Raw genomic sequence first — 22,938 nt, 5'->3', positions numbered from 1 at the left:
AACAATATTTTTACGAATAACGAATCACAACCAACTTCTTCGAAAGCCACTGAAATTTTGGTTTACTGTCAAAATTTTAATAGAATGAGGAGCGCCGTAAAGATGAACGAAATTCATAAGAATATATTAGGCTCCTCATTTTCGATAATTCTAGGTACCGAAACAAGTTGGAATGAGGATATAAAAAGTGAAGAGGTTTTTGGTAGTGACTATAATGTTTTTAGAGATGATCGTGATTTACGACTAACCCAAAGAATGTCAGGCGGAGGAGTTCTCATCGCAGTTTCGTCTATATTTAATTCCGATCTTATTGTCTCACCAAAATTCAAAGAATTTGAACATGTATGGGTTAAAGCACATATCGCTGATGAAATCCACATTTTTGTCTCAGTGTACTTTCCACCGGACCTAGCTTGCAAATCAACATATGAGATTTTCTTTCAAGCAGCTGAAGAAATAATCTCTAATTTTCCTCCAGAATTTAAAGTTCATATTTATGGTGATTTTAATCAGCGCAACTTAGATTTTATTCCTGACTCTGAAAATGAGGGCATTCTACTTCCTGTCGTTGGTGAAAACGAAACATTACAATATATGTTTGAGAAAATTGCATTGCTAGGACTCAATCAAATAAACCATATAAAAAATCAACACAATCGTTATTTAGATCTGCTATTAACAAACATTAATGAAGATTTCTGTGTTGATGAATCTCATTCTCCCTTATGGAAAAATGAAACGTTTCACACAGCAATAGAATTCTCTATTTTTGTGCACAAAAATCATAATTTCATTGATTGTGACTTCGAGGACGTTTTCGATTATAGAAAAGCAAATTATGAAAATATTAAATATAAATTAAGCAGTGCTAATTGGCAGTCCCTTTTAAAGAATCAAGTGGACGTTGAATGTGGAGTGGAGATCTTTTATAATATTTTATGGCAAATAATACAGGAGGAAGTTCCACTCACGAAAAAACGACGAAATCATGCATCCAAAAATCCAGTTTGGTTCAACAAGGAAATTATTAATTTGAAAAATCGGAAGCAAAAAGCTCACAAAATTTACAGAAAACGCAATAATCAGGATAATTTGGAAAAATACCTTAACATTCGCGACCAATTAACTTTGGCTATTTCTTCGGCACTAACTGTATATAATGCAAAAACTGAAAATGAGATCAAGTCATGCCCAAAAAACTTTTTTAATTACATCAAAACTAAGTTGAATTCATGCAACTTTCCATCAAAAATGTCTTTAGATGGGAAAGAGGGTGAAACTTCAAAAGATATTTGTAATCTCTTCGCAACATTTTTTCAAGAAACTTATTCTAACTATTCAGACAATGATCGTGACTTTGAATATTTTTCTTATTTTCCTGATTATTCAAGGGATGTTGGTGTCAGTCACATTAATGTTCAAGATATCTTGTCTGGTCTCAATGATCTAGATGCCACTAAAGGCTCAGGACCTGATGGAATTCCACCTGCTTTCATAAAGAATTTAGCAACTGAGCTTACGTCACCTTTATTCTGGCTGTTCAATAAGTCACTAGAATCTGGTATTTTCCCAAAAGATTGGAAAAAATCTTTTTTAATACCTATTTATAAATCTGGTAAAAAATCTGATATTCGCAATTATCGTGGAATTGCCATTCTGTCTTGCTTTCCCAAACTATTCGAATCCATCATAAATAAAACCATTTTCAACCAAGTCAAACATAAAATAACAAATTCACAACATGGGTTTTTTAAAGGCCGTTCAACTAGTACAAACCTTTTAGAATTTGTTGATTACTCGTTAAATGCCATGGATAAAGGAAATCATATAGAAGCTCTTTACACTGACTTCAGCAAAGCTTTCGATAAACTGGACATTCCCATGTTAATATTCAAACTTGAAAAATTGGGAATCGAGATGAGACTCCTCAATTGGATTAAGTCGTATTTAACAGATCGTCAGCAAATAGTAAAATTCTATGAGATGAAATCTGATATAATTAAAGTTACTTCGGGGGTTCCGCAAGGTTCACACTTAGGACCTCTTCTTTTTATTTTATATGTCAACGACATCTCTCTTATTTTAAAAAAACATTAATATTCTCATATATGCGGATGATATGAAGCTATTTTTAGAAATTAGAAATAATAATGACTATAATGTTTTTCACGATGAAACACAAATCTTTTATACATGGTGTTGTAAATGTTTACTGGAGTTAAATGTTAAAAAATGTAATCTCATGACTTTTAGCAGAAAACAAATCACGGCTTCCGTGTCAATTACATTAGGTAATCAAACCGTTCAGAAATGCGATAAAATAAGAGATTTAGGAGTTATCTTAGATAAAAAATTAAAATTTGTGGAACATTACCACACAATTGTTCATAGAGCTAGTAATATGCTTAATTTTATAAAACGCTTCGGATATCACTTTCAAGATCCTTACACAATTAAAACTCTTTACGTAGCATATGTTCGGTCTATTTTAGAATATTGTAGTATTGTTTGGTCACCATTCATAAAAAAACACGAAGTGAGAATTGAGTCAATCCAAAAACAATTTATATTATATGCACTACGCAAGTTAAGATGGACAGTATTCCCTCTTCCATCTTATGAAGCACGTTGTATGTTGATAGATATTCAAACATTGAAAGAACGTCGGGACTATGCTATGATCTCGTTTCTAAACGATATCGTCATGCAGCGTATTGACTCATCTTACATATTGTCAAAATTAAATTTATATGCTCCTACTCGTCAATTACGCAATAGAAATTTGTTCGCGATAGGTCATCACCGTACAGACTATGCTAAATTCGGTCCACTAAACCAGATGATGGCTGTGTATAACGAACATTGTGAAAGTATTGACCTTACCATGCCCCGAACAAGTTTAAAACAGTTTTTCAACTCTTTACGGCATCATAGTACATAGAAATAGTTTACAGGATAGTATATAAGCAATTAATATTTATATAATGTAGTCTACATTTGATTGACGAAATAAATAAATTCAAAAGGTAATAAAAACTTTATTGGCCGTGGGAGAACCTAACAAAATTTGTTATAATTCTGATAGAAGCCTATCACAGGTTGTAATATTTTTGATATACACTAGAAGAATTTCTGTTATGTTTTCTGTTATATTACCAACTAACGAGACCAGAGTTCTAACACAACTTGTTATCATAACAAAGTAACACAGTGTGTAATAATTTTGTTATCTCTTTCTGATCGGGCGAGCGGGGGTGCACTTCACATTTTTTTACTCTTATTAATGCGAATCACCTGAGTCTGTTGCATGTCCGGAAAAGCGTGAAGTGACTTAGTACTTCATGCTGTCGGTCCCAACAGGTTGCATTTAATAAATGACGAAATATCCTGACTCCTGCAGTAGAATACAAAGGATTAAGTCGTGAAAAACACTTTAAGCTTACTCACATGACCCCAACCGCGATATTCTAAACATTCTCCTCTTATCTCCTTGCTCTTCCTTATGGCTCTTTATATTAAAATATTGCAGACTTTTCAACCGTTTGCTAATTGAATGTCGTTATAACAATAACGAAATATAGTGTCAAGTGGCAAGTGTCACATATTATAGAGCTTTACTAAAAAGATAACCTGGGTTGCGACTCCGTTATTGATCAGTAGATGCTGAATTTGCTCAGATTCAATGTTCTTCTAGTAATCCAACGTTGTTTATTGATCAATACCGGCGCTGGTCAGGTCCGTGTGTAGATCGCAGCTGGAAAAAAAGGAATTTTAGTCTGACACTTGTTATTACTTGAGTCCATATATACTACAGGGAACTGCATAAATGTTACAGGAGTCAGACTCATTAGGAGTCTAAAAATACGTTTTTGGAATATTACGACGAATAACGAGAAAATGTCTAGCAAATATTATTCTTAAATACGATGAGAATATGAAATAATTTTGAGCGGCCCAAAATAAGCATTAACATAAGTGAAAATCTTCTCTATCACGACATATGTACAATCAATTTCACGACTGCATCGTTTATTATTATTCAAACTACTAGAAAGAAAAGCAAGCAGGTTTTATAACAAATATGTAAGAAGAATGCTAAGAAATTGATTACTATTTTATTACGCAAAATTGTAAAGCCCAAAAGATGAAAGAAATAAAGGAAAGGGCCCTGCTTGTGTCGCTTCTTACGTCGTGAGAGCAGGAACCCAGTGAATTGTTGGCTTCTGGCACCGGATGCCGCATGGTCTCTAGGCTGGGTTTGTTCCAAGCAAGATAATAGTAATATCAGCCTCTTAGTGGACACCAGCAATCTCTACGATTATCGGATATGGAAATATGACATTTAAATATTGATGCAAACCATGAGCCATTCTAGAAGAGTTATGTGTACTAAGAAGATATAGAAGTAAGGGACCATTCATAAATTACGTAACGCAAAAATTGCCCAAAATTGACTCCCCCTCCTCCTATGTAACAAATTGTCACAAATTTCTCCATCCCCCCTCCCCTGTTACGTAACAAATTCCAAGAAAATTTTCTTCGAAGAAAACATGTTACGTAACAATCTAGTTAACACCCCTTCCCCCCTATGTCACAACTTGTCGTACCCCCTCCCCCCTAAATGCGTTACGTAATTTATGAATGGTCCCTAAGCAATTGATTTGCTTCTTCAGTTGTAGCTGTAGCTTTAACTCGGGTTCGTACGCTGCGCCAGATCATTTTGCTTCGTTTTCTATGCATGCAGAATGCTTCATGAGCGATTATCATCAACTGCACTTTCCGAACAACCTATTCGGAAAATCAAGGCTGTTTCCAACATCTCTAGAAATGATTGACGAAAAAACTTACTTCTAACCGCTATTATGTTGGCGATTTCATCTCCGAAAATACTGCTTATGTTACCGAGAAAATAAACGACCCAAACAAAATCCCAAACAACAAACAGCGGTCAAAATCCGAACCCGCATGTTTTATGACCAGCTGCCGATGAAGCTCAATGAATGCATCCTGATCGACAATGAATCATATGCGAAAGCAAATTTTGAAGCTCAAATTCATCGAGGTTCCTGCTTGCGGAAAGTTTTGTGACAGATTCAAGTTTGTTTTCACAAAAAAATGTGGTTTAGCAAAGGATCTGTTTCTGTGACAAGAAAACCAGCCTTTTGTGTGTGTGTGTGTGTGTGTGTGTGTTAACCATCCCAACTCCCACTAGCTGGTAGTGATTTACAGAAAAAAAGATGTTTGCATATAATTAAACATATCCATGCAAATAACTTGGTTCAAGGATTTAGGTAGGTGTTAGCTCAATTGACTTTCCGATGACCCATTTCGTGTACAGCGCCAGACATGTTCCGAGGTCATCGTTCCATCAACCAGCCCGCCTTACTGTAATGTTTGTATCAAATGGATTATAACATTACAATAAGACTTTCGATTCCTTACATGAGGTAAGAAATCGACGCGTATTTAGTGTATTTATTTGATTTTTGTATATATAAATTAGAATGTCTGTAGAAAAATATACCAGTTTTTCTATTTCCTTCCTCATCTCCTACTTACGCGAGTGACTGATACTTGCTTATCCATTTTTCATTCCATTCCAAACCTTCTCCAGATATCCTCAAAATCTCCAGCTTCTTTCTCACGCATCAAACAGCCCGGGCAATCCTTTCTCTTTCTCACGTTTGCAAGTACAGCGTAATTTATCAACAACAGTATGCATGCAGCAGATACAGAAGACTCCACTGGCCACGCACCTGACCCAAAAATGGTTTGGAAAATGTCGGAAGAAAAAAAAACTGACCTGCAGGTTTCTGAATGTGGAACTAAGAAATTGGTGCGACACCTATTGGACGATAGCTACGGGTAACGCGTTGATAATTTGGAATCGCCACTTTTTCCACCAAGTGACGCCGAAAATTTTTCACTTTTTGGGAAAGATTTATCACTGGTAAAAAACACTTTTTTGTGAGTTTTTGATCTCCACTATTATTATTTACGGTATTTAAAACACTTTTTTCTTCCCCGCATCGGGAATAGACGGCCCGTATTGCGGGGGGAGCACTTTTGACACTAATGCTGTGTGGCTTTGAATCACTTTACGTCGGGATGAAAAACTCCAAAAAAATTACTGAACTCCACTTCCGATTTACAAAAACTTTTCACCGAGTTGTTCTTCGTATTTAAAAAAAACCTTTGATTGGATAATCCGTACCGAAAAACTACGATTTTGGACCGACTAGCGAGGAGCTCCAAAACAGTCGACCGATCGCGGCTAAGGTACACACTAAACTCCACAAGAAAACCAGCCTTTGGTATAGATAAAAATCGACGGTCCAGTTACGTTTTGGCCAGTTGTCATTGTAGTAAGGACATGCGACATTACTTCAAGTAGAGCTTATCCTAAAATAATCCACCAAATTATTATCAGTTTTGTACAACAGACAAGTAATGGAGATAATGACGATTAAAGCAGCGTCACATTGGTTGGATTGAGTTAGTGTAATCCGAAAGCCAATACCGGGACTTAACGCGTGCGCCAGCTGATAAACGGCATTAATAGTAAGGAGCGAGAATTTCTTCGAAATAAAGTTAAATGATTTGTTTCTCATACTCAGTTGCGTTTCGGCTTCGCCTCATCAGAAACCGACACTAACTTTTTGTCGGAATAGATTAGCGCCGGCTTGACGCAAATCCCTTAAAACTAAAACACACTTTGTGTTTCAATCGAACGACTGATCAAACGTGATGTCCCGTTCGAGCAGAAGTTCAGTTTATGCCGATGAGACACAGTGAAGCCGAAACTTGTCTTGGCTTAGCAGGCCTATGCGAAAGCACTATGCTATATTTCACCCTAAGGAGGAAAATTTGGTAAAAACCAAAATTTCTCACCAGGGTGAAAATTTGTTGGTAAAACCAGTCTTTGCACTTGAGGGCACAAATCCTTATTTCATACTCAGTTGTGTTTCGGCTTCGCCTCATCAGAAACCAGAAAATATAGCATAGATTTGTTTCTGTCAATTCACGTATTTGAATGGCCCCATAAAATAAATAAAATTTAATAACTCGAATAAAATGAATAATCTAAAAATAAAGAAAGGATAAAATGAATTAAATGAAAGTATAAAAAGTATAAATTTTCATTAAATAAAATTAATGAATTGATCAACTAGATAAAATTAATAATGCAAATGAAATTGAATATTTAATAAATGTCCTAAAACCGAAGAAAATTGAAAACATTGATACAGCTTAAATTAATAAAAAAATTAGTTAAAATTTAGAAGCAAATATAATTAATAAAACTAAAAAAAAATCGAATTTAAGAAAAAGTTAAGCTATTAAAGCCTGATAATAATAAAACAAATCGTCGGTTACCATGGTGAAATTCTGCTTAAGCCCAGCTTCTACCATCAAAAAACAAAAAAATGGTACATACGATATACGATAAGTCTGTTATTACTGACCCTGCCATTTCCATGTATTTTAAATCTTGCTTACACTTGAGTACTATGGCCCGAAACTTCCGATAGCTATCCCCACTTATTTATTTCTAGCCGATTGAATGTAGTAAGAAGACGAATGAAGAAAATTTATAAAATTATTTAAATATAGAGAATTGAAAATTAGATGAAATCTCAAAGTCAACAATTTAAATTATAGTAAGTAGAAATCAATTATTTCCTTTTCAGAAATTATTGGAGTCTTATTCTGATCTTTGTTCAAGTTTCTTTTCTTCAATTATGATATCAAATTTTAATATTAATTTGTCACCATTACATACTACGTGTTTCTTAGGAGATTTCTGTTTTGTTTAAACTTTTCAGTCAAAACATCGGGTAATGGAGGCTATACCCTAATAAAGAAATACACGAACTTTAACCCCATAAAGTGCAACGATTCCACATATTGTTTGGATAATACCCTGAATAGGTCGTTAGGCTCTTAAATCATACGATGTTTATTGGAGTAGTTGTAACTTGAAATGCTATGTGACGGACCGACTTGGTCATCAGAATACATAGAGTACGGTAGTTACAAGTAATTGCACGAGGAAGTGTATCAGAGTATGTTCAAAACGATGTGTGTGAAACTATAGAAATGTGGCCGTAAATGGGCATATCTGCCTTTCACGTGGTCTAACATTAAACCACAATCCAGGTTATGCGGTCGGCAAATAAATATAAGTAGTAAACATATTTGATACAATTCGTAGCAATTAAAAGAGCCTGAATAATGTTTGATTATCAACACATTTATCTAGGATGAATAGCAAGCGTTCCTAAATAATGGCTTCGGTTAGTAAATGTAGATCAAATTTCTCAATTAATTATGCAGTGCGAAATTTTGCGGTTTATCGACGGGTGGTAGCATATTCAACTTAACAGCCCAGCCACAAGCCAATAAATCAAACACATACACCCTCATTCATTGGTTTACCGTAAACGGACGAGAACCGACACTGATTAGTACCAACCAGGCGGTTTATTTGAATCGAACACCGTTCAACCGAAAAATAAATAATTCATTAAATACGAATAAAATCAAAAGTTAAATGTTTTATTAATGAAAAACTTGGAAGCCGCACTGAGAATGAATAAATAGTGCTTGTGTATTAAAAAAGTGAAAACACATAAAAACTCACTTCCAGAATGAATACCTAATAAACTTACGCATTACAGCATTTACCGCATGCAGCGGAACATAAATTACCCGACAACAGAGGCGGCCGGACAGCGGTTTTGGAAAAGGTCGCCGTACTTTCCTCGTGGACGTTGTATGCCGCGATCATCAACTAAAAGATTCAAATTGGACATGTCAATCCAAAATGACTGCAGTTTCTACCGTCTCTCTAGTTGCTAAGCTGAGGCAAAAAAGGAAGAGAAGTTTGCTGCGATCATCAATGGAGATTTTATGGCTCTATTTCATTCGGTAGTGGGTCAGTTGAAGAACGTGTTTCCATATTATGATAATCTTATTCATTTACTCACTTTTTACCACCTCTGCAATCGAAAATATTCTCCTTTGGAATTGAATTGTAGAAGGGGAAAGCGCCGCAATCCACACTCCGCCATGGTGGTGCATGCAATGGACGTTCAAAAACACTGCTTCGTTTTTATTGCTTTACGATATTTGTATTAATTATTAATGTGTTATTTTTATGAAAATTCGAAGTAATGGCATAACCGAGTTCATTACCAAAACAAACATATGTAAAATATCTTCTATTTAAAATTATCATATGTTGCCCGGTTTACCCGCAGGGGAGCAGCCAGGTCCGGTCGCCGCTGAACAACAGTTCTCGGTTGTGAATTCATTCAAAAGTCCGTTACCTTCTCGCGGGTCTCCATCGAAGTCAGTCAGAGCGAGCATACGAAATCTACATACCTACACACAGCTCAACAAGCTGATTCGGACCAGACCCGCACACCGACGTTCATTTCAATTCACTGTAGGTGCGCAACGGTGGTGGTGGCGGCGACGCATTTTTGCATATATTTAAAATTAATTTCGAATAAGAAGTTTACATTAAAAATTTGCTCCATTCATGAAAATGTACGCGCGGATTGCCTGCCAGACGTCTTACAAAACAGCGCATGCTAGGTACCTACTAGCACTATCGGCTCCGCGATCCGATGATGGCGGCGATGGGGTTTCCTAAGGCGGGCCGGGGGCATAAATGAGTTAATGACCAAGGCATTGCAGCGCCGCCACCATCACCGACGCCGAAATGGATGCCGGCGCAAAGCGGCGCGGCTGACTGGAATCTGAATAAATTGCTATAATTGAATGCGATAAATACTGTATAATGATGAACTTGATCTTGAAAATTATGTAAAACTGGGTGAAAATTTCTTGAACGTGAAAACGGAATGGTATGCATGATAATTGAATCAACAGCTGATCGTTTTGAAGCGAATATATAAATACTGGTGCAGTTTCATTCTAGGTTTGTTTGTTTTCATTAAACACAATTGGCTCGAATTGAATGTAAGCAATTTGTATGGTCTTTGTTGTATTGAAAGCTAACATAACTGAAAGGGGTTGGTTATAACAGTGTTTGCGACTGGCGAAGAATTCCATTGTTCAAGTAAGACATCATAATTTGCATTAGGGTTCGTCGCGGTTGCGGTAAATACCGCAACCGCGCGGTATTTACCGCACCCGCATCGCAAAATCTGCGGTGCGGTAAGACACTTTTTCCCGCAGATGCGGTGCGGGAAATAGCTTTTACCGCGCGGTTTTACCGAAACCGCACCGCAAAAAATAATTGATAAAGTCTCACGTTTGCATTAAAAAGTGGATTCAAACTAGGACTTTAACCATTTGAGAAAAAACGCAACTACATTTATTTCCTTAGCAAATGCTTAGCAATGGTATTGTTAGGAAAACTCTTCTATCAGAACGTTCGAGTTTTTTTGTACTCTTAAATCCAATTTAAAAGTGCATCACTTCTCCCGATTCCTGTTGGAAATCGTGGAATTATGAATCGTTTTCGAAATGAATTTTTCAACTGTGAATTTTGACTAATTTAAAGGAATTAGAGATGAACTAATTATGCTGGGACTTAAACACAACCCAAAGAATATAATTATTTTCATCAAACCAAACGAATTCGGAGTAATTGGTAGTAAAGCAGACAAATGTATGAAAAGCGTCCAAAATAAGGAGGGGTCCAAATTAGGCTGATTATTCTATCATTCGTTCATCAATATCGTATTTCTATCTTCTTTGATTGCTGTGTAAATTCAATGTGAATTTTTCTGCAGTCAATTTTATTGGACTCTTTTTCAAAAAGTATGCTACATAACTTTTTTTCGCGTACCAAATTAAGTCCTAATATTTTTCAGTTAAGTCTATTTTGTAGCTTTTTTAAGGAAAGTTAGTCGAAGTTAGTGTTTTTATAGTGTAGGGTATTGATTTTTTTTGTAATTCTCAAAGCCCCCCTTCATATTGTGACAAGTGTGAAAGTTAGCTCAGATGCCAAAGACCACATAGTTTGACTCCCGTCCACTTCAATTGAAGTTTTTACCATTCGCTTTTTGGGAAAATATTAGAGGAAAATACATTGAATGCTAGAACTTTCACACTAGCCTTTAGCAAATTACAGTTCATACATTTTTAAAGGAAGCAATCTTAGCATTAAAGTGAGAATACATCCGTTTCTTGACAAATACTGAAGTTAGAGTTTTGGGATATTTTGTCCATAAAACCCCCTAGTTCTAACATTTTGGCTATATGCTACAAATCATACATTTTTTGCAGTTTTTCTAATGTTCAATAATTCTGTACCGGTTGAGACCGGACTCCTGATTAGATCTAATGTATGAAATACAATATGTTTTTATTTCACTGTATTGGAATATATGCGCTACTATATAGAAGTGCTGGTATTTCGACTTTAAATTTTTTTTGTGAAACTCCTTTAAGAATGAAAGGTGGTTTCTACTATGTAAATGCAGAATGTCCATTTCATTTTCATATGTCAAAAACATTGAAAATATGAAAATTTAAAGAAAAAAATATGCAACTTCATTTATTACATTTTTTCAATTAACTGAAGGGTTGCTAAAATAAAAATTTTCCTTTTACTACAGTAGAACATTTTGAATGTATAATGTTTGCCTTAAAATGTACGGAATTTTATTAAGAGAAAATGCAAAAGTTGATTTTTTTCATTAACATCATATTCTGAGGAGTCTCTTAAAGTTAAATTTCGTGTAAATAAGAATAACATTTTATTATATATGGTTATACAAATAAACAATTTTTCAACACAATTTTCCAAAATTCAAAGTTTTTACCGCATTTACCGCATTACCGCGCGGTGCGGTGCGGTAAATAAAGTGCGGTTGCGGTAAGCGGTGCGGTTTTATCATTTTTTTGCGGTTGCGGTGCGGACAATCCATTTACCGCCCACATCCGCACCGCGACGAACCCTAATTTGCATATTACAGGTCATCGACTAGTTGGTGAGGGTGGTGAAGTTGTTGTTGCTGATAACTTTTCAAATCACTAGTGAACGAACAAATTGCTTAATACTACCAAAGAGTTATTTGAAATTATTTAGGTATAATCGCTGATTCTAATGCTTTGATCTGGTTGGTATAAGAGTACGTCGGGCATGCGAGCAATGTATTTACCCATCTGCTATTAAAATCAAAACCTGCGCAAATTTTTAAAAAAGTTTTCAATCACTCAAAAGTCTATGTATGTAAAATGTTTTTTTCTCCCATTTTTTGTTAAAACCTTTTGAGTCAATTTTGTAACTGTTGTAACGGCATTTAATTAGCAAGGAACTGGAAGGTGAAGTATATTTTTTGATATTAAGAGCCATAGTACTCAAGGGAGAGCAAGAATTTTAAGGAAGAAAGTTTAAAAAAGCGTGGAACACTAGTTTTTTGTTTTTTGTCGCTCACCAATTACCTGCCTGAGTGTTTTATTTGATCGACTATTGTGACTGCTTCTGCATCAGTGTCATATGGTTACATGTGTTGCTGATTCGCACGGTGTCGGCAGCTTTCACCCAAAGCTGCGACGATTGATTCCCACCATGGTACATTCTTTTTTCCCATTTTTTTTACTAACGACCTTTTAAGTCAAATTTTTAACCTAAAAATGCGAAATGAGCGTACGAGGCTATTCGGACCCCTATTGAATCAACCACCGTTCAGAGGCTTGCGGCTACGCACACGATTGCACACGCCACAACACAGAAAATACATGATACGCCAATCGATAGCTATGACGAAACAGATTGTTTTTGTAACGCAATTTATATATTTTTTAGCTACTTAAGGAGTTTCTCTTACAAATATTTCATAGGTAAACATAATTCTATTAAAAAAAATAAAAACAATTGACGGTCTGAATTACCTCTACATTGTAAACGGATGGAAAAATGTAGAGTTTTGCAAATCGTCGCCTAGCGCGGCCATAGAGTGATGCAAATGAACTTTCACGGCACCAATATATAGCGGAGACTTCAAACTAAAGCTACCAGTACACTGTTTGTCATAACGTGAAATATTTGATGAAGCAAAATTTGGTCAAATAAACGTGTTTGACAAACAAATTTGACAAGGCCAGTACACGAGATCAACTGTTTAACAAATTTTTTTCATCAAATATTTGCATTGATGCGTTACCGGACGTTACGCCTAATATTGTTTGACAAACATAATAAAACAAGTTTGATGGATCAGTACACTGTTTGTCAAATATAGTCAAACCGGCGTATACGACAAACAAATCGCCATGCAAAAAAAAATTTGTGCTGTTTGAACTTCATGAAATTTCAAGAGTGCAAACACATGAAATATTTGCATTAGCGCAGGGATGCCAAATGATTTTTCAGAAAATTTGTTTTATTTTTATAAAAAACTGGAATTGTCAAAGCAACTACATCGCTTGCCTTTGTTCGTGATTATGCAGAGCAAGGTGTTTAGAGTTCTATGGTGATTCGTCTTTGGCAGTAGCTAGGTGACAAGCGAGGTAAGCGTGCAACTGGTTGCGAGGGTGAAAAATGACAGCAAACAACTTTGTGTGCAAACTGAAATCCAAGCAATCATATATCGAGACGAATGTTTCGTCACTAGTAACTAGTAAACAATGTTGTTAGCTGTCGTTTTTAAAACCAGCAAGGCTGATCGGCGCTTTAGATAATCGTATCACCTGAGAATAAAAGCTCATTGATGCAGAGTGTAATTTAACACCTCGGAAATCATTAACGTCATCATCGATTTCTTGTAGCAGATTTCAGTGACAAAATGTCGGAGAATTCGTTCGAAGTCAAATTAGAAATTATGCAGGAAGATTTTATGTGTCAGTAATCCTGAAAATACGGAGCCGGCTCTCAGTTTTTTCCCTGCAGTCCATTGGTATTATGTGAAAAGGGAATTAAGGATGTAATAAAATCGGCAAATGGTGGCTTGATAGAACGTAAGCAAAAAACTTGTAGCCGGAGAAGTTCACACAATTGAAAAAAATGTTTTGCAGTCGGGTCTCCTACAACGCGGATTTCTACCGCGCGGTACTCGCGTAATGTTGATCACATAGCTTATGGGATTTTGACTAATTGGGGCTGTGGTTGAATATTTCGTCTGCGTTAACATTTAGCGCCATACTTTCTTTGGCAAAGTTATTGTGCTTATTTAGACCTACAATTTAGATGAACTGGATATCCAATTAGTTGAGAACTGTGCCGCCAGGGCTACTTTAAAAGAGTAAATAAATCGAACGTCTCGTCGTGAATGTGACTAGCGTTAAATAAGTTTACCATGGAATATTTCGAAACACTGGTTATTTTGAAAGGGTGTGTCTCAGGAAGATTTGTTCAGAAAGTCAAGAGTTTCTGGATAGTGGAAATAATAAATCAGAATTGTCCCATCAGGTGGCGCTAATACTAATCCAAATGTTCAATTAATGTCAAAATTATTCTTTCTCTCAATAACGAGAATATTTAGAGGGGTACTATCTTCAGTAAAGATGTTCGAGAAATCAAAGACTACCAGATGGTGATAGATTAGTTTGGGATACTCTCACCACAGAGAACAGACGTCCATCTTCAGCATTCGACTTGTGTAAAATCTCTAACGGTTTCGAAGGTAGTTGGGATATCCAAACCAGGTGCGCTACTGTCGTCATGTTTTTGTGGCTGAGTTCGACTGAATTGACAGCGGTCATTCCTCTACCCAGTTAAACTAGTCCGGAACCGGTTCGGACTTCCAGCATGAATTCCAGCTCAAATGCATCAACCGATAGAGTCGGAATCGGTTGTTTTCTTTGAGCAAGATTCCATACTGAATCCATTCAGGATTTCGAACCGGTTCCGGAATGGATTTGACGGATAGTTGGGATAGGTTGGTGTGGCGGCGCTAGTAGTTATCGTTTATTAATTTAAATGTTTACACACGTTTTTTAAGTATTTTTGTTCGATTATGGATGTCTGTTCTCTGTGCTCTCACTATGGTGCACTAGTGAGCGTGCCACTTAAAAGTACATTATAGAATATGATACATCTCAAAAGTCTAGTAACATAGAAAGATGGTGTTTCCGGCAAAGTTCTAGGGGAGATCAACGGCTATGCGATTACGGGCAAATCAAACGGAAATAGATCCACCAGGTGCAGCTGGTGAGCATGTACTATTTTTCAAATTTTATATCTCGAGACCACGATAATTTAGAAGTGTGGTGTCTTCGGCAATATTCATCAGCGGGTCGAGTGCTGTCCGAAGGTGAATAGATAATTTCAGAATTCAGCCACTAGGCGCCAGGGAGAATACAACTTCCAGTGAATGTTAGGTGATGTTTTGCCACGAAAGTTTAATAATTTAGGGAAATGATGTGATGTGAATGATGGGTTTTGATAATCGAAATTTTTCTACAATATGGCAATAAGTTTTATTTTGAAGGGCAATTTCTTGGCAGATGAAAACCAATTGTTTTGGACATTTTTAATGCACAGGGAATTGCAATGTGTCAAAAACAGAAATTTTTTCAACATTTTGGGAATGAATTTCATATTGCAAGGCAAGTTGTTGGCAGTTGAAAATCAATAGTTTTGGACATTTTCAATGCACATGGGGGTTCGCCAATGTGCAAAAACGATTTTTTCAACTTTATGGGAGTGAGTCTAGGGGCAGATCACTTTAGAAATGTATAACAAATTTGCATCAAATTAGAAAAAAAAGCATTTCATTTCCATTTTTGCATCAACTTTGCACTCCCTCGCAGAAAAGTTTGTTTAACAAACGTCTTACGCTGATTCACTTTGTTCGACGTTTTGTTGAATGCAGGGCTAATTTCTTGTAGGGTTTTGACATCTTAAACGCAACGCAAAATGCATTGCACGCAACGCAAAATACATTACGAATTTCTATTTTGATGCATTGCATTTAATTTAGCTGATTTTTAAAAGTGCATCACAAGTGATCTGCCCCTAGGAGTGAGTGTTATATTGAAAGGCAAGTTTTTGACAGATGAAAATCAATAATTTTGGACATTCATAATGCACAAGGGGTAGTTAGTTTTATATTGAAAGGCTAGTTGTAGACAGTTGTAAATCAATAGTTTAGGACATTTTCAATGCACATGGGGATCCGTCGATGAATCAAAATAGAAATTTTTTTTCAACTTCATGGGAGTGAGTTTTAATGGTACATGATATTCAAAAGTTTTAGGCATTTTCAATGCAAAGGGGGGTCCGCCGAAAAAAATTCAACTTTATGAGAGTGAGTTTTATATTGAACGGCAAGTTGTTGGCAGATCTAAATCAATAGTTTTGGACATTCTCAATGCACATGTGGGTCCGTCGATGAATCAAAATGGAAAATTTTTCAACTTCATGGGTGTTGCTACAGGAACAACACAAACGGCAACACTGCTTGACAAATCGCGTGGACAGTGACCTGTCCTTTGACCTGTCAGACGAAAACGAAATGTTGGCAGAAGATAGAGCAGCGAAGTGCCTACTGCATAGGCAACTGTATCGAAAAATCATTTATAAATTACAGTGAATTTAAAACTAATTCCTAGCTGTTGTTTAGCTCTCTAACGGTAGGTTTAATTTATAAGGATACTATTGAATTATAATTTAATCATCATTCTAACAGAAGAAAAAGAAATAATAGACTACTGAAGACCAAAGAAACCACATGGTTTATTGAAATTGTACACTACTTTGTAAGTTAACCTATATACTTTATTTTCTACAATTTTCCTAATCAAACCTGTATTTACAGTTTGAAGCTTTTTGAATTATTGCTCTCAAAATAGTGTCCTTTGTTCTACCCGAACAATGGGAGTGAGTTTTATATTGAAGGGTAAGTTGTTGGCAGATAAAAATTAATTGGTTTAGTGCCGCATAGTGAGAGTATCCCAAACTAATCTGTCACCATCGGGCAGTCCTTGACAGCTCGAGCAACTTTGCTGAAGACAACACCCTTCTAAATTACCGTCTTTAGAAGATATTGAAATAAAAAGATGTTTGCTGGCTAGCTCCGCCTACTGGGTGATATCTAATTCTATTATTACATTATCAAACAGCCCTTGTCGTCCTCAGAAACTTTACAGAAAACATCATTTTCCTAAATTATGAAACTTTCGTGGCAAAACAGCACCTAACATGTACTGGAAGTAGTATTCTCCCTAGCGCCGCCTAGTAGCTGAATTCTGAAATTATCTATTCGCCTTCGGGCAACACTCGACCCGCTGATGAATATTGCCGAAGACACCTCACTTTTAACTTATCATGATCTCGAGATATAAAATTTGAAAAATAGTACATGCTCACTATAATTTGATTTGCCAATAATTGCGTAGCCCTTGACTTCCTTTAGAGCATTGCCGAAAACACGATCTTTCTAAGTTTTAGACTTTTGAGATGTATCATATTCTATAATGTACTTTTAGGTGGTACGCACATTAGAGCCTCATAGTGAGAGTATCCCAAAGTAATCTATCACCATCTGGTAGTCTTTGATTTCTCGAGCAACTTCACTGAAGACAGTACCCCTCTAAGAGACCATCCATCCAATGACGTCATTTTTTGAGTGATTTTTAACACCCCCCTTCCCCGTCGTAGCATTTCGCCACACACCTCTAAATACTCACCTGGTAATTTCGTAGCTTGACGGTAACCCTTGCCCCCCCCCCCCCCCCTTGTCCACGCAAAAATTAAAAAAAACGATGTTAGATGAAACGGGTAAGATTGTCGTGACATCAGGTCAACCCCAAAGGGTTTAGTATAAATATTGTGCAGAGTTTGAAGCCAGAAAAAGTCTACCTATCGAGCAAAATTAGAATCCTGCATTGCTGCACAGCAATCAGAGACGGATTCCAATTGTGCTCGATAGGTAGATTTTTTTTGACTTCACTCTTTGCGCAACTGTTCTCTATCAACTGTGATCAACCCCTATTCCCCTTTAAAAAAGCTACCCTGCCGTCACACATCATCACAAAATATAAAACTCCCCCTCTTCCATATAATGCTACGTCATTTATGAATGGTTCCTAAACATTATCGTTATTGAAGCACAATATGCAGATTATAATTAAATCAAAACAAACACCAATCAATATTCTCTGTTACACCAAGTTTAAAGTTTAGGAAACGGGTCACGGGATTTCGCACGGAATTTGGCCAGGGGAAAAGCTCTGCCACTCTAAAAAATACCAACAATATCAAAATAGCGCCGAATTTTAAACCTTAACGTTTTTTCGTTTTGACAACAAATTCTGAATCAGTTTCGCGTACGGCGTATTTTGCTATCCTGAATGAGCAAAGCAGGTTTGTCAAACTTCACCATCAACGAGTTTGACAAACTTCTCCATCAACAAGTTTGACAAACTTCTCCTTCAACAAGTTTGACAAACTGCAGCGTTACGCTGTTTGAAGTTTTGACAAACTGGTCAGTACACTGTTTGACAAATAGACAAATAATCGCTTTGACAAACACGAATGAAAAATTTGGCAAACTGTGTTTGATCAAATATTTGAAGAGCCAGTACACAGCAGTTCAAATTTATATCACGAAAGATGTCAAATATTTGACGTTATTACAAACAGTGTACTGGTAGCTTAACAATAAGGACCTTTGACCGTAATTTTTTTCACATCTATCAACCTAAAAGGGCGATTTGCTTAGGTAGGTCAGAATAGCCGCGGGCTCCCTTACACACAACACACAACAGAACGTAGCAGTACAATCGGATGCTGGATGCACTAAGCGATTCGTTAGTCAGACGAACGTCGGTTGTTATAGGAGGAGGCTTTAATACTTGAGCCGTGGATTGCGGTGACAGGCTGACTAACGCAAGAGGTTACACCTAGTTAAAAGCCACGACGAAGCTGGATGTAAGACTGTGCAACGAAGGTTCCACTAGCACATTCCGTAGAGACGGTTGGGAATCCATCATCGACATAACATTCTGCAGTCCTTCGCTGATGGATAACATGAATTTGCGAGTTACACATAGCGACCACCAAGCGAATTCACCATTGGTCGGCGGAATTGTACTGTAACGCGGAGAGTGCGGGCTGGCGAGCGGAAGTGAAAAATAAAGCACTTCAACAAGGACCTTTTGTGAAAGCACTTCGTGTTGACTGCCTGACTCCAATTCCGAATACCATCAGAGCTGTCAGAAACAGTAGCGAAGGCGGGTGACGTATCAATGCCGAGGAAATTGGAACCGAGGAACTACCGGCGTATTGGTGGAACGAAAGGCTCAGCATCAACAGGGCTGTCTACCTAAAAGCCAGAAGATGCCTTAAAAGAGCACGATCTGAGACAGTCAGAGAAGTGTGTAAGGTAATATTCCGGGCGGCCAAGGCTGTATTAAACCCGAGATAGTGCCAAGCAAGTCTACCTGCTACACGGAGTTATGCAGAGAAGTAGACTCTAGCATAGTACTGGTCAGCAACGAAAAAAAAATCCAGCGTGTCGTGATCAGCGTCGGCGGACACTCAATCTCATCTCGCTGAGACACCTGGGTGTGATAGTCGCCGATCGGGCAAATTACAACTGCCATTCCGACTATGTATGTGAGAAGGTTGTGGGGACAAATAACGTATTGGCAAGCAAGATGCAGCACGAGACGTCTCCTGGCGGGTGTCTCATCCCCAATATTGAGGTATGGCGTACTGGTCTAGGCTACTGCACTGAACTTAAAGCTGAACCGTGCGAAGTCGACATACACGTTTCTCCTGATGGCTGTTCGCGTCGCGAGCGCGTATAGGTGCATAGGAAGTGTGGGGAGGTAAACTTTCATTTGACGCAGTTTTTGTTCCGGCACGGATGCTTCCGGAACTACCTGCATCGATTTGGGAATGCTTCGTCACCCTTGTGTCCGAAATGCGTGAATGTACAAAAGACACCGAAGCACGTGATATTCGAATGCCTTAAAAGAGGTGCGACGAAAGCACAACGATCACCTCCCCCCACGAAGTAATACCTTGTCGTAGTTCCGTGAGAAAGAAGTGCTTAAAAAGAACAGGATTGTTTTAGTGGTTAGGCACGAACGGGAGTCGTGAGTCCCAAACAGTGCCAATGCACTACACGCCAGGCTTTTGAAGCTTTTCTTAAACCTTAATCCGAATTAAATGGATGAACCTTAGTACCTACTGGCTGGCCCGTTGAGTAGGCTTGATCCACCGCCGGGGACTAGATCGAGTAGATCGGGACAAAGCGGAGAGCTAAATAGCGCATAGAAACGGAAACGAACATCGGTATCAGGAGAAATCTACCGCTCGGTTTCGGGAGAACCTCCCTCGCCGGGAAATTCTTCATTGGAGTAGGCTCGATCCATTGTCGGGAACTGTACCGAGTAGTTCGCGAACAAGTAAGGGCGGGAGCTGAATGGTCCATCGGGGAAGTAGAGCGAAATGGAACGAGAAGGTAATCCAAAGGCTTAAATGAGTTGCGGTGCTAAATGGCTCCGGACAGGGAGCCAAAGGGCTCAAGAAGTTGTGGTGCTAAAACCAAAGAAGAGTCGGAATCGGGAGAACTTTCATCGCCGGGGAACTCTCCGTCAGCGTAAGTTAGATTCACTCCCGCCAACTAGACTGAGTAGACCACGACGAGATACTACCAGTCGCAGGGCGTCGGGGCACTAGCGAACCGGACACCCTGTTCTACCGGATCGCCGAACTCTCTTCGACACCAGGTTGGTTGGCTCGGTTTCGCGAGAGCTTCTTTCGCCAGGGAATTGTCCATCGCAATAGGGTAGGTCCATAGTCGGGGACTAGAGCGAGTATTTCGCGAACAAGTCGGGAGCTCAATAAGTAAGTGGTGCTGAATAGTAAGAGAAGAGAGTTGCGGTGCTGAATGGCACAAGCGAGCCGAGTCGTGGTGGTGAATGGCATAAGGGACCCAAAGGGATCGGTAAATTAGTCAATCTGAACTTGCCGCCCAGATTTTCTTTGTAGGGGAAGAGCACTAAGTCTCGACGCATAGCTAGCTCTCCGACTGCCATGGTCTGTGTGAAATGGTGGTGAACTAGTAGTGTGTCGAGGAGTAGTGCTGCAACCCTACTGAAGAAACTAAATGCTAAATAGTTGAAACAGAGCGGGTGCTAGGCACATAAAATCCCTCCCCGAAATAATGCTGTAATGTAGTGCGGGAGAGGAATCGGGTTCTGGGCAAGAGCAGTGGTAGGGTTTTGTACATTTTTTTTCATTTTCTTGGAAGTTTTTTCTGCTCTCTACAAAAAAACACAGACATTTTCCGATCTCGATGAACTGAATCGAATGGTATGTGACACATAGGAAAGGCAAAAGGTAATTATTTTTCCAAAATGTGTCCACAACTGTTATGATTTGTAGTTCTAGGTCACTAACAGTCATTCAAAGTCTCTTTGGCCTAATTGCTGCGCTGAACTCAAAGGGGAACCGGACGAAGTTGACAAGCACACTTCGCTAAATGGATGTTCGTGTCGCGAGCGTTTACAGAACGATATCGTCGGAGGAGTTATTATTTCCTAAAGCATATGTATACTATATCGAATGGTATTACAATGTTTACTTATATACTATACATTATTTCTACGGTTAAGTTCAAATGTTATTTATTTTGTAGACATGGAAAAGTCAATTATTGCACAATTTCCATTATAATGATGCGTCACATTCTATTGACGGGGGTATTCTTAGCATAGTTTGTCCTAAAAGATTGTTCTTGGAATAAATTACGAGTTCTTAGTTGACGGCTAAGTATATAAAATTGTATTTGCGAAAGTAATGATGCGGATTGCACACGTTGAGAAATAATGTCGTTTATAAAATAAAGCATGGTAAATACAAATACAAATACAAATGCACATATTTTGTCGCATGTAATTTTAAATGTACTTTCATTTGATGGCACTGTAAGGGAACACGTATCCGCCGGTTGATGCCAATCGAGCTGACATTTCTTTCGACTGAACAAACTAATTTATTTGTTTGTTTAGTGTTTATTTGACCAACTAGGAAACGAATCCACTGGGTCTTTAATGCGGGTGGGAAATACGTATGGTCTTGTCTGAGTGAATGACTTTTGAATTATGTATGAGGGTGGAGAATTGACAATTCGAAAGATCAATTCAAATCCAATTACCAATTTACGGCAATCATTTCAGCACCAGGAACAAATGTTTTATGGTCATATTTAATGCTTTACTTTTAGTCCATTAACTCATCAGTCAATTATACTGAGCTAAGAATAAGTACGTACTATTTGGAAACGGGGGGTATTTGATTCGTGCATGATGTTAATATCGTTTAGGAACGCAGTATTTGTATTTTTTCTGTTTCGCGTCTTCATTGTAATATCGGAACGTTTAACTCGAACGAGGTGGAAAATTTCAAGTTACAGGATCTCTATATGCTTGTGATTATACCAATACGGACCATTTATAAATTCTGCCACGCTATTAGGAGGAAGAGATATGAATAATTGTGACATAAATGGAAGGGAAGCCCGTCATGTGCTTTGACGCAATCGGCCGTTTTACGCCCGATTGCGCCATGTATATAGTATATTCCATAGAACATGAACACTTTTGCTAGTAGCGGCATAAAAGTGCTACTACAAAATGAAGGAAAAACTAAAATAATTTGATTCGTATTAGACCAAGGGGAAAAATAACGTGGTAATATGACAGAGAGTTAGTTAGTATTGGGTAATCTTTGCGTGACATAATTTTTGAATGTTCCACCATGCCACTTTTAAACTCATTGTTTACGGTCCATTTTACATTGTCGACAACTCTCCCGACAGCCGGCTGTCCGGAGCTCAAGTTGTTTTTGATGAAACAATCTCAATAAACGATTAGCCAGAGTTTAAACAAGAGTAGAAGATTTACGTATCCTACAGTCAATAAACTATTCAAACATGCACGAAAATATAGTCTCAGTCGCATCGCTTGCTTGAAGCGAATCCTGACTAACAACCCACCCAC

Source organism: Topomyia yanbarensis, chromosome 3 (genome assembly GCF_030247195.1).
Source record: "Topomyia yanbarensis strain Yona2022 chromosome 3, ASM3024719v1, whole genome shotgun sequence".
Lineage (NCBI taxonomy): Eukaryota > Metazoa > Arthropoda > Insecta > Diptera > Culicidae > Topomyia > Topomyia yanbarensis.
This window is presented reverse-complemented; position numbering follows the sequence as displayed.